Source organism: Lithobates pipiens, unplaced genomic scaffold (genome assembly GCF_037356315.1).
Source record: "Lithobates pipiens isolate NorthernLeopardFrog02 unplaced genomic scaffold, aLitPip1_a1.2 Scaffold_8, whole genome shotgun sequence".
NCBI classification, from domain to species: Eukaryota; Metazoa; Chordata; class Amphibia; order Anura; family Ranidae; genus Lithobates; species Lithobates pipiens.
The window spans coordinates 496,012,470-496,032,490 of record NW_027507903.1 but is presented as its reverse complement, the minus strand read 5'-3'; the positions used below and the strand labels follow the sequence as shown (position 1 = coordinate 496,032,490).

Sequence of the window (20,021 nt, the reverse complement as noted above, 5' to 3'; positions counted from 1 at the left end):
ATGGCCGCCGTATGTTTTTATGACATGCTGATCGGTGCAAAATGGCACACGGAGCTGCAGATGGGCACAGAGCTGCAGAAGGACACAGAGGCTGCAGATTGGCACACGGAGGCATGCACAGGACACAGGTAGGCTGCAATGGACACAGGGAGCTACACAGGGAGGTATGCAGCTGCAGATGGGCATTGTTGACCCTCTTTTCCACTCTTTTAAGCTATAACAGTAGCTGCTGCATGTCTCATCTTCGGCTTATACACAAGTCAATAAGTTTTCCCAGCTTTTTTGTTGTAAATTAGGGGCCTCGGCTTATATGTGAGTCGACCTATACTCGAGTATATACGGTATATCTCCCTTTGGGTTGAAGATGTACCATCCTTGATGTTTTTCATGCCGGACAGTGCCAGCTTATTCCATCGTTGATTCATCATCCTTTGGTTGTTGACGCACAGGCCTTCTTCAATAGATATATAGATAAAAAATAGATCAATAGATAAAAAAAAATAACACTTTTTTAAATTTATATTATAAAATTTTGCAAATAAGTAACTTTTGTTCATAAATTTGGGACAATATTTATACTACTTCATATCTTTGGTAAAATGACCCAAATCAGTGTATATTTATATTATAGACTCTACAAGCTATGGTGCCAATCATTAAAAATTGATCACACCTGATGTACTGACGGCCTATCTCATTTCTTGAGGCCCTGACATGTCAGGACAGTAAAAATACCCCCCAAATGACCCCTTTTTGGAAAGTAGACAGTCCAAGGTATTTTGTAAGAGACATAGTTTTTTAAAGTTGTAATTTTTCCCACAATTCTTGGGAAATTAAGAAATTCTTCTTATTATTATTATATATATATATTTTTTTACACATAATTGTCATAATAAGTTATTTCTCACACATGGCATGGGTAAACTTGCAATTACACCCCAAAATACATTCTGCTACTCCTCCTGAGTATGGCAATACCACATGTGTGAGATTTTTTCACAGCCAGGCCACATACAGAGGCCCAACATACAGGGAGCACTGTCAGGCGTTCTAGGAGCATAAATAACACATCTAATTTCCTGATGACAAAATAAAAACTTTTTTTTTACACACAGTTGTCCATTTTTTATGATATTTCTAACAGAGCATGTACATAGCAAAAATTACACCCCAAAGTGCATTCTGCTATTCCTCCTGAGTATGGCATATGGCAATACCACATGTGTGAGACTTTTACGCAGCCTAAATAATAATAATAATCAGCACTAATTACTGCTGATTATTCCAACTAATGGTGGTACTCACTGGGATTTGTGAGTTAATCATCAGTTTTCTTACACTATATCAGGGAGCTCTATAGTGGATATTGACAGGGGCGTAACTATAGGGGGTGCAGCAGTTGCGACCGCAACTGGGCCCTGTGCTGCAGGGGGCCCATGCAGCCCCCTCTACATATGGCCGGCAGCAGCATAGGCAGCTAGGGGTATTAGTGCACCATGCACACGGGTGGCTGGAGGTGGAGGGTGACTAGCAGAGCTCCATGCTCGACTATTGCACTGGCTGCTCTTTAGTTGTGCATTCCCAGCATGACCTGTGTCCTCGGCCGGCTCCTCAGAGTACCCCTCTCCTGCTCCATGCATTGCCGCTCAGTCCGATGTCTGTTCTCCCCAGCCAGCCAGAGTCCCGCTCCCCCCCCCCGAGTCCGGCCCACACTGCACTGCATACTTCTCCCCGGTAAACAAACTTTAAGCACACAGATGCAGTGCAGCCCTATGAGAGCCGGCTCCCCGGAGGACACTGCAGGTTTGTCTGCCAGCCCCCCTCCTCCTCCGTCATACACAGATGATGAAAGGTCTTTCTGGGAGATATGCTGATCACCCTTCCAGCACACTGGATGGAGCCCAGGCCAACATGGATGAGTGCGCGGCCTGCAGCTTGGTCATGGTGAGTGAGAGGACCCCATCCCCCACACACCATTACATACCCCCTCCATCTCCCCTTGGGGACAGGGGCCCCTTCTCACGTGGGGACAGGGACCCCCATCTCCTCTGGGGACAGGGACCCCTTCTCACCTTGGGGCAGTAACTTCATCTGCCCTTGGAGAAAAGGACCCCATCTCTTCTGGGGACGGGGACCCCATCCTGCCTAGGGACAGTCCCCCAATGGGGCACCTAAAAAAATAAAAAATAAAAAAAAACTACTGATGCCAGTGGTGTAACTACAGGGCTCACAAAGGTCATGCCTGTGAGCACACCCTGGAGTTCCACCGCCGGACTCGGAGGGAACGGCCCTGGCTGGGGTTCAGGGGGGCCCTTCACGGTTTCTTGCATCGGGGCCCTGAAGGTTCTAGTTACGCCACTGGATATTGATGTGTGTATATATGTGCCACACGTGACATAGTTGTTTTTTATTTAGACAACGTTGTCTTCACTTTTTTTTTTTATGAATCAGGGTGTTGGTGATGTGTATCCAGTGTTTGTAATCTGTATAATTGATTTTTTCTGTGCAATAAATGTATACCTTTTTTAAGTCGCTTGGTCCGCCTGTAGCTCTTTAGAGGAGAGTCTTTTTCTCTGCCTTTTTCTTATGACCGGATGTGAATGGACACAGCCGGTCATGTGGTAAAAAGCCATTTTCATTGGCTCTACATGCCTCATCCCTGATTGCAGTGCTGCGTGCCCCTGGGGACAGGCGAGGGCGGCAAGAATGGGCAGACATCATATGACACCCGCGGAGGGAGGGAATGTTCCTGCCGGCGTCATTATTATACGCCGGTAGGGAACTGGTTAAGAGTATCAAATGAAGTGTATTTATGTAATGAAGGAGGGTGTGGCCTAAGGAGATCAACACCCCATATCAAGGTGTTCATAAATATTAGACAGCTTCTTTTCCTCAGGCAAAATGGGCCAAAAAGAGATTTAACTGACTCAATTGTAAAAAGCATTTCAGAGGGATGCAGTACTCTTGAAGTTGCTAAGATATTGGTATGTGATTACAGAACCATAAAACGTTTTGTTGCAAATAGTCAACAACAGGGTCGAGAGAAACGTGTTGAGAAAAAAAAATGCAAATTAACTGCTACAGATTTGAGAAGAATTAAACGTGAAGCTACTATTGAACCACTTATCCTCCAGTGCTGTCATATTCCATAACTACAACCTACCTGGGGTGCCCAGAAGTACAAGGTGTTCAGTGCTCAGAGACATGGCCAAGGTAAGTAAGGCTAAAACACGACCGCCACTGAACAAGACACATTAGTTGAAATGTAAAGACTGGACCAAGAAATATCTGAAGACAGATTTTTCAAAGGACTGATGAGATGAGAGTGATTCTTGACAGACCAGATGGATGGGCCTACTGATGGATCATGGATGGGCACAGAGCTCCACTCAGATGTTAGCAAGGTGGAGGTGGGGTACTGCTATGCGCTAGTTGGACCTTTTCAGGTTGAAGATAGACTCAAAATCAACTCCCAAACCTACTGCCAATTTTTAGAAGACACTTTCAAGCAGTGGTACAGGAACAGTGGTACAGGAAAGTCTGCATCTTTTAAGAAGACCATGATATTCATGCAGGACAATGTTCTATTACATGGATCGAAGTACTCCACTGTGTGGTTAGCCAGAAAAGGCCTTAAAAATTAAAGAATAATTAGATACTTCCTTATCTGACCTAAACCCTATTGAGAACTCGTGGACCCTTCATAAATGGTAGATTTACGGTGAAGGAAAACAGTACACCTCTCTGAACAGTGTCTGAGAGGCTATGGTTGCTGCTGCACAAAAAGTTGATCGTCAACAGATCAGGAAACTGACAGACTCCATGAATGGAAGGCTTATGACTGGTTCCTTTGCTCCTGGAGATACACTGTGATCCATTCCAGCCAGCTGCTCAATCCTTTCCAGCTATCCGGAACAGGGGTGGGACCTACAAAGCCATGTGGAATGCCAGGACTGCACTTTACTTTGGGAAGCATGCATCTTCTATCATCTTTAAAGTGTTTTTAATCTTATCCTATTAAAGCCATCATTTTAATACTACACTCAGGTCGGTGCCTCCCCCTCCCTGTTTTTTCCTTACATGTCTTGCAGAGTTCTGGACACACTCTGAAGGATGGCTGCCTTCCTTTTTAACCCTTAATACCCCTTTCTATGGATACATTACCATCCACCTATTACAGCTACAGACTATACCCCTAAGGATTACTCCAACTGGAGTGCCAGATAAACAGTGACTATACTTCTAATTGTCTGAGGGACAGGGACCACCAGGACCTCTGCTATGCAGGAGGTAACCTCAGTCCAAAACTGTTGGATCCAAGGGCACCTCCAGAAGATATGGTTGGCAGCCGCCGGTGAAAAGGTACACCGCCAACATTCTGCCAGAACATTCAGGTATATGGCAACTAGTCTAGCCGATGTATAACAAATTTTATGCAAGAATTTAAAGTGGATCAGCCTATCTCTCGCCGCTACCAAGTGCTGGAAGGGGCGATCCCACATGTCATCCCACTCCTTGCCTTGGATGGCAGAGACCTCTACTTCCCACCTTTCCCTACATTTACCACTGCCAATGGGTGTTTTTTTTTTTTGTTTAATAACTCCTTGTATGTAACTGAAAGTGTTTTGGGAAGTTCGTCAGTCGTGAGCAGGTTTTCTAAGTCTGAGGGAAAGGCGTGATGCAGTTGAAGAAATCTGAAGTGGTGCAAATTGGAAAGGTCATGTCTACATTTGCGCTGGTCAAAGGTCAGTAATTCCCCCTCTCTAGTGATGTCTTTAAGTAGTTTAATTCCCCTAGTCACCCACGCCATGGGGTCCTCAAAAGAATAGAAGTGAGGTAATGTGGGATTCATCCACAAGGTGGTTGTGGGAGAAAAGCCCAGATGATTGGGGCAAGCCAGCCCAACCACCTCTTCCTGTGTCTTGATAGTGGCTTTCATAGACATCGTAAGGGGAAGATCCAACTTAGTACCTCTATTAATTGGCCAATCTTGAAGACTCGTATGATTCCAGGTGAGTCCCCAGCATCAGAAATCAGCCAGCGGTGAGCAAATACCATCTGGCTCACTAAATAGTATTTCCTCCAATCTGGCAAGGCTAAACCTCCCTGACCCCAGGGTTCCTGAAGTACCTACCTAGCCCTATCCTGGGTGACTTGTGATGGTAACTTGTGATGCTATCCAACTTTTTAAGGAAAGATTTAGGTATCCATATGGGTGCGTGTCTTACAAAATATAAAATAACCGGGAGAATTTTCATCTTAAGCAGGTTAATCCTCCATATTAATGATAATGGAAGTTTTTGCCACGCCTGGGCCTTCTGTTTAAAGAAAGTCAGTAATGGTCTCAGATTAAGGTGAATATAGTCGGCAGTATTTGCTGTGACTTTGGCTCTTAATGCTTAATGTACACGGGACATTGTTCAACTTCTCCTGAACAATTTAACTTGACAGCTAGAAACTGGTATCTAAAAACGGGCGTTTAGCTGCATTTTTGTCTAAGGCCGCGTACACACGGGCGGACTGTCTGCCCAACTAAGTCCGTCAGACAATCCGACAGACAGTCCGTTCAACTTTTGAATGAACGGACTTGACCACACACGATGAGCAGACAGTCCGCTGAAAACGTGCGCGATGACGTGTACAGCACGTACGACGGGACTAGAAAAACGACGTCCAATGCACTGCAATGCAACCTTCGGCTGTGTAAATCCTTTCTGAGCATGCGCCATACTTAGTCCGTCCAACTTGCCTACACACGAGCGGACTGTCCGCTGAAACCAAGTTTGAACGGACAAAACCAAGTTTGGACGGACAAAATTACGGAAATTCCGAAAGACAAAGTCCGTCAGACTGTCCGCTGAAAAAGTCCGCTGAAGCCCACACACAAGCGGATTGTCCGCTGAAACATGGTTCATCGGACTAAGTTGGGCAGACAATCCGCCCGTGTGTACGCGGCCTAACAGTTTTTTTGTTTTTTTTGTTAAAATGAAAAACATCTGTAAACGAAACGCTGCTAAATGCAAGTTACCGCGTTTAGCGATGTTTACAAACTATTTCAGGCATTTGGTGTTTCACATGCCTCTGAACATCCATCTGAACCCATTTTTTATTTATTTTTTGCTTCTAAAGCTTCTAAACTGAACTGCCTAGAAACTACTATAAACAACCCTGTGTACATGTACTGATGAAATAACCCCAGCAAGTCTATTAGCCAACACTTTTGTTAGAATTTTCAGGTCCATATTTAAGAAGGCTATAGGCCTGAAGGAACGTAAGGGGGGGGGGGGGGGGGATGGGGAATTTATACAAATTTTTTTGTTTCTCATTGCTGCTAAAAAAAAAAAACACAGGGAATTTACCTGACCTTCCAATAGGCCTGTAGGAAAAGCATTCAAGGGGGTCTTTACCCAGTTTCAATAAGAGAATCATGTATGCCTCAAGCATTGAGTCAGGGAGCCTCTGTTGTTGCAAGCAGTAATCTAAAATTGCAGTAAGACTGGGGGCCAACTGATCAACATACTCCTTGTAAAAGTAAGCAGGAAATTCATCTGGCCCGGGGGCCTTGTCCGGGGGCCTTGTAGGGTGAAGAGGCAAAGATGTCTGAAACTACCTCTTTGGTAGTAATCTTGGCATCCAGAGCAAGCTGGTTTGGGTGTGACAAACTCCCTCCAACAGTGCAATCAGGGCAGTCTGATCATATTTCGGAATGGGTGCATATAGAAATTCATCCATAATACCTGAAGGATCATTAGCTAGTTCTCCATTCCTACATTTGATGACAAGAATATTCGCAATCTGGCTATAGTCAGCTACCAACATGGCTAACAGTTTACCGTTTTTATTTCCCTCGGCAAAAAGAGAATTAGCTCTGTGACCAGCCTCCATATGTGCCAAGTTATTGAAATGCAAGGAGAGCAGACACCTGGCCTCTAGCAAGGCAGAGTAGGGGGAATCCGAGGGGTTACTAGAGTTACTCTCTGCACATTCCCTTTCTTTTTCCTTCAGTAAAAGCATCTCAGCATTCTGCTCCACCCACACCATCTTTATAGTAGATATACATTCCCCTCGCTACTGCCTTAAATGCGTCTCATACTATGAGAGGGTCTATCGACTCATTGTTAGCCTTCCAGTATGTTGTAATCTAGTCCGGCATATGAGAGGACACCCTATTCCCCAGTGGGGAAAGTAGATTGTGGTCAGATCTGTCCTTACGCTAAATATTCAACCCCCTGTAGAAATGGCAACAAAGCTGGGCTGCCCAAAGTCAGGTCTATCCTGGTCGATGAGCAATGGGACTGTGACAGATGTGAGTAGCATCTATCAGTGGGGTTTTTATAACACCATATTTCAGTCAGCCCAGTCACTAAGGCCCAGGACAGAAGCTCCACAGACCCCATTGTACCCGGACTGGAAGAGTCCAATGCATCCAAAGTGGCATTGAAGTCCCCCATCAGCAGCAAAGGGAGATGGGCATGAGGAGCCAGCTTAAACAAATCCTATAACAGTTGCACATTAAACAGGGGAGGTAAGTAAATATTCACCAACAACAGCTTATAGTAGCAAATATCCAAGACCACTGCCACATATCGTCCCCCTGGTGGATAGTGCATGGAACAGCCTTACTGACTAGAATGGATACTCCCCTTGCAAAAGTGGAGTAAGTTACATGAAATGCCCTTTGTATCTAGGGCTTTCGCAGGGCAAGAAGCCTGTTTCCATTCAGGTGTGTCCAGGGGAGGGCTGGCAGACTTAGGCTTGGGGGGCAAGTCCAGTCAAGTGGCCCATTGACACCTTGCCAACCAGCCGCTGTCATTATACGGCGGCAGATTGGCTCCCCTGCTATGTGGCGACGCCTGAGCCGATGCATGTGGCTGCGATATCCGCCGGAAACCCATGATTGCTCCTGAGAGAGCTAGTCAATGTAAACAGACCGATACCCGTTCTGACAGGGGAGTTAGAGAGAGATCTGTTGTTCCTAGTGATCAGGAACAGCGATCTCTCTCTACTCCCAGTGAGTACACCCCCCACAGTTAGAAACACCTCCCAGGGAACACAATTGACCCCTTGATCGCCCCCTAGTGTTAACCCCTTCCCTTCTAGTTATATTTATACAGTAGTCAGTGGCTATTTTTAGCACTGATCACTGTTTAAATGTCAATGGTCCCAAAGAAAGTGTCAAAAGTGTCCGATCTGACCACTAAATACCGCTGATCACAGCCATTACTAGAAAAAAAAATGCCATAAATATACCCCCTATTTTGTAGATGCTATAACTTTTTCGAAAAGAAATCAATATATGCTTACTGCAATTTATTTTTATTTTTTTAACCAAAAACATGTAGATTACATATTGTCTCCAAACTTTTTGCACAAAGGGCCAGTTTACTGTCCTTCAGGCTTTAGGGGGGCCGGACTGCGGTCAGTGTGAGTAGAAAATGTCCCGAAATCACTGGGAATAAACAATGCCCCATCATTGTTTTTTACAGGAGGAACAGTGCCCCATTAACTGTATCAGTGGGAGTAATGGTATCCCATCGATGGTGTCAGTGGGAAGAATGGTGCTCCTTAGCAGGAGGAATAGTGCCCCATCATTGGTCTTAGCAGGAGGAATAGTGCCCCATCATTGGTCTTAGCAGGAGGAATAGTGGCCCGTCGGTGGGAGGAAGGGTGCCCTATTATTGGTCTTAGTAGGAGGAACAGTGCCCCATGACTGGTATCAATGAGAAGAATAGTGCCCCATCGATGGTGTCAGTGGGAGGAATAGTGCCCCATCATTGGTATTAGCAGGAAGAATAGTGCCCCATCCATGGTTTCAGTGGGAGGCATAATGCCCCAAGGGCCAAGTAGAGGCAGGCAAAGGGCCGCATCTGGCCCCTGAGCCACAGTTTGAAGACCACTATTTTTGGGGGATATTTATTGTAGCAAAAAGTAAAAAAAAAACATTTATTTTTCAAAATTGTCGCTCTTTTTTTGTTTATAGCACAAAAAATAAAGACATCAGAGGTGAATAAATACCAACAAAAGAAAGCTCTATTTGTGGGGGAAAAAGGCATACATTTTATTTGGGTAAAGTGTCACACCACCGCACAATTGTCAGTTAAAGCAATGCAGTGCTGTATTGCAAAAAAATGGCCTGGTCGGGAAGTTACTAAATCCTTCCGGGGCTGAAGTGGTTAAACCACAGAATCAGCTCACCATCACCAGTGCCTATCAATTCAGCCTCACCAGTGCAGCCTGATCAGTGCTGTCTCACCAGTGCAGACAGTGCCCATCAGTGAAGCCTGATCAGTGCCGTCTCACCAGTGCAGACAGTGGCCATCAATGAAGCCTGATCAGTGCTGTCTCACCAGTGCAGAAAGTGCCCAGGCATAAGTGCAGCCTTATCAGTGCCCATCAATGTAGCCTCACCAGTGAAGACAGTGCCCATCAGTGCAGCCTGATCAGTGCCTATGAATGCAGACAGTGCCCATCAGTGCTACCTCACCAGTGCAGACAGTGACCAGGCATCAGTGCAGCCTGATCAGTGCTGCCTCACCAGTGCAGACAATGCCCAGGCATTAGTGCAGCTTGATCAGTGCCCATCAATGCAGCCTAACCAGTGCAGTGCCCATCATCAGTGCAGCTTGATTAGTACCCATCAGTGCAGCCTGGACTGTGCCAGTCAGTGCAGCCTGATCAGTGCTGTCTCACCAGTGCAGACAGTGCCCAGGCATCAGCTCAGCCTCACCAGTGCAGACAGTGCCCAGGCATTAGTGCAGCCTGATCAGTGTCCATCAGTGCAGTCTCACCAGTGCAGACAGTGCCCAGGCATCAGTGCATCCTGATCAGTGCAGACTGTGCCCATCATTGCAGCCTGATCAGTGCAGAACGTGCCCATCAGTGCAGCCTGATCAGTGCTGATCAATACAGCCTCACCGGTGCATACAGTGCCCAGGCATCAGTGCAGCCTGATCAGTGCCCATCAATGCAGCCTTACCAGTGCAGACAGTGCCCGTCGGTGCAGACAGTGACCAGGCATCAGTGCACCCTGATCAGTGCAGCCTCACTGGTGCAGACTGTACATATTAGTGCAGCCTGATCATTACTGCCTCATCAGTGCAGACAGTGTCCAGGCACCAGTGCAGCCTGATCAGTGCCGATCAATGCAGCCTCACCAGTGAAGTGCCCATCATCAGTGCAGCTTGATCAATGCAACCTCACCAGTGCAGACAGCGCCCAGGCATCAGTGCAGCTGAATCAGTGCCCATCAATGCAGGATCACCAGTGCAGTGCCCATCATCAGTGCAGTTTAAATGCCCATCATCAGTGCAGTTTAACCACTTAAGGACCGCCGTATTGCCAATGTACGTCATTACAATGGCACCGGCAGGCACAAGCACGTCCATGTACGTGCTTGCCTTCCAGCGGGTGGGGGTTCCGATCGGACCCCCTCCCGCTGGATACGGCGGTCCGTTTCGCTTCAGGAGCGATCCGGGATGAGGGGATGGCCGTTGGTTTCTGGCCATCCCCTCTCAATCGCTCCTGGCGAATGAGAAGCTTCCTCCCACTGTGTATTGTATACACAGGCAGGGAGGAAGTGCACCAACACTACACTGACATGTAGGCACACACAGGCACACAAACCCCCCCTGATCCCCCCCCCGATCGTCCCCCCGATCGCCCCCCCACCCAGTCACAGTGTCACTGATTGCAGTGATCATTTATTTACTGATCACTGCATTCAGTGTCAGTTGTAAAAGTAAAAACTGTCAGGGCAGTTAGTGTTAGGTCCAGGGTAGCCCCCTACCACCCCCCAATAAAGGTTTAACCCCCTGATTGCCCCTAGAGTTAACCCTTTCACCCCCTTTTGCCAGTGTCACTAAGCGATCATTTTTCTGATCGCTGCATTAGTGTCGCTAGTGTCGCTAGATAGCTAATTATTTTTTTAGGTTCACAGCCAGGTTTTTATAGCGCTAGGTACCCCGATATACTACCCAATAATGGTTTTAACCCCCTGATTGCCCCTAGTTAACCCTTTCACCCCCTTTTGCCAGTGTCACTAAGCGATCATTTTTCTGATCGCTGCATTAGTGTCGCTAGTGTCGCTAGGTAGCTAGTTATTTTTTTAGGTTCACCGCCAGGTTTTTATAGCGCTAGGTACCCCGATATACTACCCAATAATGGTTTTAACCCCCTGATTGCCCCTAGTTAACCCTTTCACCCCCTTTTGCCAGTGTCACTAAGCGATCATTTTTCTGATCGCTGCATTAGTGTCGCTAGTGTCGCTAGGTAGCTAGTTTTTTTTTTAGGTTCACCGCCAGGTTTTTATAGCGCTAGGTACCCCGATATACTACCCAATAATGGTTTTAACCCCCTGATTGCCCCTAGTTAACCCTTTCACCCCCTTTTGCCAATGTCACTAAGCGATCATTTTTCTGATCGCTGCATTAGTGTCACTAGTGTCGCTAGGTAGCTAGTTATTTTTTTAGGTTCACCGCCAGGTTTTTATAGCGCTAGGTACCCCCATATACTACCCAATAATGCTTTTAACCCCCTGATTGCCCCTAGTTAACCCTTTCACCAGCGATCACAGTATAAGTGTCACTGGTGACGCTGGTTTGCCAGTTAGTTATTTAGGTTCCCTGTCAGGTTTTTATATAGCGCCAGGGACCCCCATATACTACCTAATAAAAATTTGAACCCCCTGATTGCCCCTAGTTAACCCTTTCACCAGTGATCACCGTATAAGTGTTACGGGTGACTCTGGTTAGTTTGCTTTTTATAGCATCAGGGCACCCACCATTTATTACCCAATAAAGGTTTAACCCCCTGATCACCCGGCGGGTGATATCAATTAGGTTTTAGGGTCAGGGTCTGCATCGCCCCAGGCAGCGCTAGGTTAGTGCCAGTACCGCTAACACCCACACGCAAAGCATAAACCTCCCGTAGTGGTATAGAATCTGAACAGATCAATATCTGATCTGATCAGATCTATACTAGCATCCCCAGCAGTTTAGGGTTCCAAAAAAACGCATTGTTAGCGGGATCAGCCCAGATACCTGCTGGCACCTGCGTTTTGCCCCTCTGCCCAGCCCACCCAAGTGCAGTATCGATCGATCACTGTCATTTACAAAACACTAAACACATAACTGCAGCGATCGCAGAGTCAGGCCTGATCCCTGCGATCGCTAACAGTTTTTTTTGGTAGCATTTTATATTTAAATCCGGAAGGCAGTGCTTGGTTTTCGGGGTCCCGTACGTGGCTAGGCTCCCAAAAAGTCCCCCACATGTGGTATCCTCGTACTCGGGAGAAGCAGCAGAATTTATTTTGGGGTGTAATTTGAATTATGCCCATAGCATGTGTGAGCAATATATCATTTAGTGACAACTTTGTGCAAAAAAAATAAAACATTTTTAAATTCCTGCAACTTGTGGCAAAATATAAAATATTTCATGGACTCAACATGCCTCTCAGTAAATAGCTTGGGGTGTCTACTTTCCAAAATGGGGTCATTTGGGGGGGTTTTGTGCTATTTTGGCATTTTATGGCCTTCGAAACTGTGATAGGTAGTGAGGAGTGAAATCAAAAATTTGCACCCTGAAGCCGCGTACACACGGGCGGACTGTCTGTCCAACTTAGTCCGCTGAAACACATTTCAGCGGACAGTCCGCTCGTGTGTGGGCTTCAGCGGACTTTTTCAGCGGACAGTCTGGCGGACTAAGTCTTTCGGAATTTCCATAATATTGTCCGTCCAACTTTGGTTTCAGCGGACAGTCCGCTCGTGAGTAGGCTAGTTGGACGGACTAAGTATGGCGCATGCTCAGAAAGGATTTACACGGCGGAAGGTTGCATTGCTGAGTATTGGACGTCCTATTTCTAGTCCCGTCGTACGTGCTGTACACGTCATCGTGCAAGCTTTCAACGGACTGTCTGTTCATCGTGTGTGGTCAAGTCCGTTCATTCAAAAGTAGGATGGACTGTCCATCGGATTGTCTGACGGACTTAGTTGGCCAGACAGTCCGCCCGTGTGTACGCGGCTTTAGAAACCCTGAAGGCAGTGATTGGTTTTCGGGGTGCCGTCCCCAGCTAGACTCCCAAAAATTCCCACATATGTGGTATCCTCGTACTCAGGAGAAGCAGCAGAATATATTGTGGGGTGCAATTCCACATATAACTATGGCATGTGTGAGCAATATATCATTTAGTGACAACTTTTTGTAAAAAATTTTTTTTTTTTTTGTGTCATTATTCAATCACTTGGGACAAAAAAAAAATATTCAATGGGCTCAACATGCCTCTCCACAACTTCCTTGGGGTGTCTACTTTCCAAAATGGGGTCATTTGGGGGGGGGGGGGGGGTTGTGTTATTTTGGCATTTTATGGCCTTCGAAACTGTGATAGGTAGTGAGGAGTGAAATCAAAAATTTGCACCCTTAGAAATCCTGAAGGCAGTGATTGGTTTTCGGTGTGCCGTACGCGGCTAGACTCCCAAAAAGTCCCACATATGTGGTATCCCCGTACTCAGAAGAAGCGGCAGAATATATTTTGGGGTGCAATTCCACATATAACTATGGCATGTGTGAGCAATATATCATTTAGTGACAACTTTTTGTAAACTTTTTTTTTTTTTTGTGTCATTATTCAATCACTTGGGACAAAAAAAAATATTCAATGGGCTCAACATGCCTCTCCACAACTTCCTTGGGGTGTCTAATTTCCAAAATGGGGTCATTTGGGAGGGTTTGTACTGCCCTGCCATTTTAGCACCTCAAGAAATGAGATAGGCAGTCGTAAATTAAAAGCTGTGTAAATTCCAGAAAATGTACTCTAGTTTGTAGACGCTATAACTTTTGCGCAAACCAATAAATATACGCTTATTGACATTTTTTTTACTAAAGACATGTGGCTGAATAAATTTTGCCCTAAATGTATGACTAAAATTAAGTTTATTCGATTTTTCTTATAACAAAAAGTAGAAAATATAATTTTTTCTCAAAATTTTCAGTCTTTTTCCATTTATATCGCAAAAAATAAAAATCGCAGAGGCAATCAAATACCATCAAAAGAAAGCTCTATTTGTGGGAAGAAAAGGACGCAAATTTCGTTTGGGTACAACATTGCATGACCGCGCAATTTCCAGTTAAAGCAGTGCAGTGCGAAATTGTAAAAAGACCTCTGGTCCTTAGGCTGTTAATTGGTCCGGGGCTGAAGTGGTTAAATGCCCATCATCAGTGCAGTTTGATAAGTGCCCATCATCAGTGCAGTTTAAATGCCCATCATCAGTGCAGTTTGATAAGTGCCCATCAATTCAGCCTCACCAGTGCAGTGCCCATCATCAGTGCAGTTTGATCAGTGCCCATGGGATGGGGGGGGGGGGTCAGCTGGGGGTGTGTCTGGGTCTATCTCACAGTTGGAGAGATAAGTTGGAATTTATGACAGAGCACTGCCACGGCCGTTTTTAATGTCAAGGTAGGTGGCCTGGGGGGAAATTTCCACCCTGCACCCTGGTCCAGCCCACCCCTGGGTGTGTCTCCTGCCTGCAGGAGGATGACATGTGGCCTAGACTGCTTAAGATATTGATGCACAGTGGCCCGTTTGAATTTGCTATTTAGCCGCCGCACAGTCCAAGATACTAATTAAATCTGGTTCGTCATGACCTTAGAGTCCAAAAACTGTAGCTGGAGCCCGAGAGCCCAAGCAAAAACAATGCCACAACATGAACTAAAATAAGAGGGCTACACCACCCTAAATTGGTGCTAAAATACCCATGAGAGCTGGGAACTGAGCTTGAACTGAAACAAACTCCCCCTGCCATTAAACCAGAACCAAAAAAGAAAATGTAGCGTCGGCTCCTGAAGAGCACGCGCTATGTGTTTTGTCATTTAACTTTTCCCGGAAGCCGCAGTTTGGTTTTGGGTTTAATTCATCTAAATTTTGACCTCAGTACCAGTCTGGCTGGACTGCATGGTGTTCTGTCTGATCATAGGTGCCTCTGTCATCCCTGGCAGGATCTAGAACACCGTCTAGTTGGGTGCATTAAGGGTTTACTCTCTCTCGGAACCAGCCCAGTAGGAGTGTCATTCTTGCTGTGCATTCTGGGAGAGGGTACTTAAGGTGTTGACGTCACGTTTTTCAGGGTTTTCCAGTCCAGAAGTGCTTTCTGGCTGTTGGTCCTGGTCCTCCTGACCAGCCCCCAGGACTCTCATGGCCTGGGGTGTGGATCCACCTGACTACAGGTCTCTTGGCTGGCTAGCCTGAGGCAAAGAAACTAAAAGAAAAATTCAAAGGTGGTCCGGTGCCGTCTCAGTTTGTGGAGAGGCCCAGCAACTGTGAAGGTATCCAGGGGAGGACTCTTCGGGAGAAGGTCACGCAAGCGTTGGCTTCTCAGCAAGAGCCTGGACAAGTTGAAAGACGCCAAGTGAATCTGGTCTCACGTGGTATCGCCGGATCGGCTGCAAGATACTGGTACCATATGAGGGTTCTCAACGTATTCTAGAAACTCTCAGTTTTACTCAAGTGTTCTATAGCAAGTCTGTGGTAGAGACTTGGTCTGATTGAAACAACCTGTTGGCTGCTAGGCCTGGTGAGAGAAGGACTATCCGATAAGGGTGAGGATCCAGCTGTGAATGGCTATTCTCTGGATTTCCTGATGTGAGAGACATTTTCCTATTTGAATTAGCACTGAAGAGTACCTGGACTTTCCTACCTAAACCCTCTAACCCTATGTTGCAGCTTTAGTCCCAAACATAACTAACAAAAAATGTTCTGGAAGTTCAACCGATGTTCAAATGTTCGACAAGGCAAGTAGAGACGTTCTTGTGAGTACCAGAAGGCTCCACTTAGAACAGGACTAGGAGCATTGCAGAGCAAAAAAAAAAAAAAAAACTGCATGCTGAAGCTAAAAGAAAAAAAAGAGGAAAAGGGCAGTAGACTGGATACCTGATCATCCGGCGCCATCTATTGACGTTTAGTATGTATAACATGTAAGTTCATGCATTGGATAAGTAGTTAGGGAAGGTTTAAAACGTATCTCCAACAGGAATCGCTTGAGGGCCTGGATAAAGGCACAACAGGTACAACAAAGTGGAAAGGCAATATTTATCAAAGTCCAGGCAATCTTCATGGGATCCTGTCCAGCCATTTACAGGCAGTGTCACGATCAGGGGTCAGGCTCAATGGCCAATTGCTATGGCAGTTGCAGGACTACCACTAACCAGCAGGATAGGTACACAGGCAATCACCCTGGCAGATGACACAGGCTCACCTGAGGTGCAGAGTACTAACCGGTTTTCACCAGAGCTCCTGATGGTGGAGATGGATTAAGCTGCGTGTTAGTACCAGGTCGCGGTCCTCAGGATCGCCCCACCAGGAGGTGAGCAAGCCGGGGGGTTCAGTAGCGGATGAGCAGGTAAGGATCAAACAGAAGCGTGGTCAGTAAGCAAGCCAAAAGGTCGGTAATGAGTTGTTGCAGGTTGGGATCAGGCAGAAGCGTAGTCGTGGAACAAGCCAAGGGTCGATAACGAGCAGTAGCAAATATAAATGGCAGCAGGGAAGACAGGGGCGAAATACAGGCTGGAGATAGCACAATATTCTGGCAAGGAGGAAGTGCAGAGACATGGCTTATATCAGGAAGTTCATGGGAAAAGCAAAGAGTTCAAGGTTCAGCTGAAATCAAGGTACAAGGCAGGGTTGTCTAAAGTATCTGATAAGGCATAGTCCAGCATCTCAGATAGCTTAGTGAAAAGATTCATTGCCAGACACAGCTGAGGTCCCAGGTTCAAGTCCAGGTCCTGACAGGCAGCTAGTGGGTTGTCAAAAAATGTCACCGCTCTATTGTGCTGTACTTGCAACCTGCTGGGATATAGCATGCTATATTGTATATCCTTAGATTGTAATCTTTTCCAGATATCGTTGAATGAGCGTCTCCTTTCCTGGATTCTGCTAAGATCATATCCCGGTCCCTGTAGTTCAGGAATCTGACCAAGAGAGGCTTAGGGAGTTCCCCATGTGGCCTGCCTGTGGGGACCCTGTGAGCCCATTCAACCACATGTAGTTCCCCAGTACTAGGAGCTGTTTGAAGAATTGTTCTGCAAACCTGGTTGGCTTAGCCCTTTCTTCCCCTTCAGGCAACCCTTCCACTCTCACATTGTTCCTTCTCTGCCTGTCTTCTGCGTTATCAGCCCTATTTTTCAGCAATTTCACCATATCTTGCAACTCAGATAGTTGATGGCCTTGGGAATGAGAGGCATCTTCCATCTCAGAAATCCTGTCCTGAGCTACTGTGGGTCTACCCCGGATTTTGTCCAAGTCATGCCGGATCAATGTGCATTCAGTGGCCAGGTGGTCTATGCTTACCATCACTGCAGCCTTGCTTTCATCAATCACCTCCAAGATGGGTCTAGTAATGGCATCTTGTGGGTTTTCCTGCTCCTGAGAGGCTGATAGGGAGACTCCGCAGCAGGCATGTGTGCCATCTTCTTAGCCTGCTTCTTGATGCTCTTTCCTGTGTAAGGAGAAGGCAAGCTGGTGGAGGCGGAGCCTACCTCCGGGCCGCGTGTGGAGTGAATCTGGTGCTGCCAATTCTGCAACTAGTGCCCTGGCTTGGAGGCCCCCTTTCTCATGTCCCACAGTACAGTGGTTGAGCCCGGTACCTCTGGTACTGGATAGCGGGCAGGAAAGCTCCTAAAAAAAAAGCATCTATTTGCAGGAGAAATGTGGAGCTCCAGTAAAACATGTCCTGCCTGGTTCACATCTGGTCACACCCCCCTTATATAATAATGTTTGCTTTAATACTAAAGAAAACCCTTTTTTACATTTTATTTTTAGTCATCACCAATATGACTAAAGAACAAAAATATATACCATGCATTCTCTTTAGGAAGCCAAGCCTACACAATCACGAACAGGGCTACCACATGTGAAAGCCACAAGATGCTGTGGGGTTGATTTACTAAAACTGCTGAATGCAAAATCTGGTGCAGCTCTTCATAGAAACCAGTCAGCTCCCTTAGAGATCCTATCAAGGAACACTAGAATGAGGGAGTCCTCACTTTCAGCTAGCACTCTGTACATCCTCCATTTCCAGGGAGCACCAGTTACTGTGAAGGTAAGTGCGGGTGATAACACACACCTTACATCTGCTGTTGTAGATGCTGTCCATAATGTTCTCCACAATGTCTCTACCAACCTCAAAATCCTGGTTATGGATTCACACTCAAAAGAAAGGAGGACCATTCTCCAGGTTAGGAAGAAGTTGCTCAGTGACCCATAGTTCATTGCTTGTATTGTAAGAGACAAAAACTTCATATTTATAATTTCCTGGTGGCTGGTTCGGCCAACATTTAACTGTGAAAACTATGTAGAGGCTATACCAGCAGATATTTTCATAGAGGAGAGACATACATAAAACAGCAGTGTGAAACCAAAGATCATCATAGACATGATCAGAGTCATGTTACTGCAGGGCTGGACTGGGACAGAAATTTGGCCCTGGACTTCATCCAGACCGGCCCACTTACATTTTGAGTGTCCCATTACCAGCCCCCTTACATCAGAGTGTCCCATCAGCACCCCTTAACATCAGAGTGTCCCATCAGCACCCCCTAACATCAGAGTGTCCCATCAGCACCCCCTTACATCAGAGTGTCCCATCAGCACCCCCTTACATCAGAGTGTCCCATCAGCACCCCCTTACATCAGAGTGTCCCATCAGCAGCCCCCTTACATCAGAGTGTCCCATCAGCAGCCCCCTTACATCAGAGTGTCCCATCAGCACCTCCTTACATCAGAGTGTCCCATTACCAGCCCCCTTACATCAGAGTGTCCAATCAGCAGCCCCCTTACATCAGAGTGGCCCACTGAGCCATCGGCCCACCGGGAAACTCCCAGTAGTCCCAATGGCCAGTACATGCCTGTGTTACTGTGAAAGTTACTGTGAATAAATTTGAATTAAATAGATTGAAGGATTTTTGTTTAGTCTGACACTCCTGATTGGGAACGTTAATGGAAACCCTTGTGCCAGATTCTAGCCAGGATAACAACCCACTGAACCTACAACTACAGGGAAATGCGATTTGTATTAAATTAACTTTAAATAAGTCGTATAAGTGAACACATTTTCATTCATTTCTTGGATGTTCTGATTTTCAATGATGAGATTTTCCAGTTCGTGTAAATCTCTAAAAATATCTTTGCAATCTAATTTCTCTATTACAGAGTTCTTTTAATGTAAAACCCTGAGATGTGACAACCCTTGAAACATCTTATAAATATTTACTCTACTGTAGTTAATGAGTTTCTCAGTATCTTGGAGATAAAGAAACTTTAATGCTGTGTTTTTTATAATGAGTTGTTAAGTATAAGTTCTGAATAATCCTGTGGGTTTGCAATGAAGTAGAGTTTTTCAAGATTTGTAAAATTCCAGAGAGGGTTCCATGGTTTCTTAGGACAATTAAAACCAAAATGGGTACCGTTTCTGAAATGTAGTTCCCTAACTTTGCTAAACTGAGAATTGGCGAGATTCAAATTTGCATAGGGTGTATCCAATTCCAAAACCTGCAGCTGTGGAAAATTGTAGGAAAATAATTCTTCATTTACGACACCTAGAGAATTTGCTGAGAGATGTGTCAGAGATGACAGAACCATCTCCCACACAAAAATGTCCCTCCATTCTCATACATAAAAAATTGGAGATAAATAAGATTCCCAAGACAACGAAAAGCTTTCTCATTGCACTCTCCTATCTTATTTTCATATACATTTAAATGTCTTAAGGGAAACAGATTGGCAAATGTAAACTCACTAATGGGGAAACAAATTATTATTTTAGAGATTCAATACCTTTAACTTGGATAATCCTTCAAATGCAAAATCTTCAATATGATTAATCTTGTTGTTTACTAAAGCAAAGATCTGAAGCTTTTTTAAGCATGCAAATTGACCTTCTTGAAGATGAATTAAATAGTTATAAGACACATTTAGGTAAACCAACTCCATTATCGGTGAAGATTTACTTGCACAAATCTTCACATTGAATCATTTT

The 20,021-nt window shown here is 45.6% G+C and overlaps 1 pseudogene; it reads right to left on the bottom strand.

The window, feature by feature from the left end:
• Nucleotides 1-17,965: 17,965 nt before the first annotated feature.
• LOC143962238 (toll-like receptor 12) lies at nt 17,966-20,014 on the bottom strand (annotated as a pseudogene).
• Between the last annotated feature and the right edge of the window lie 7 nt (nt 20,015-20,021).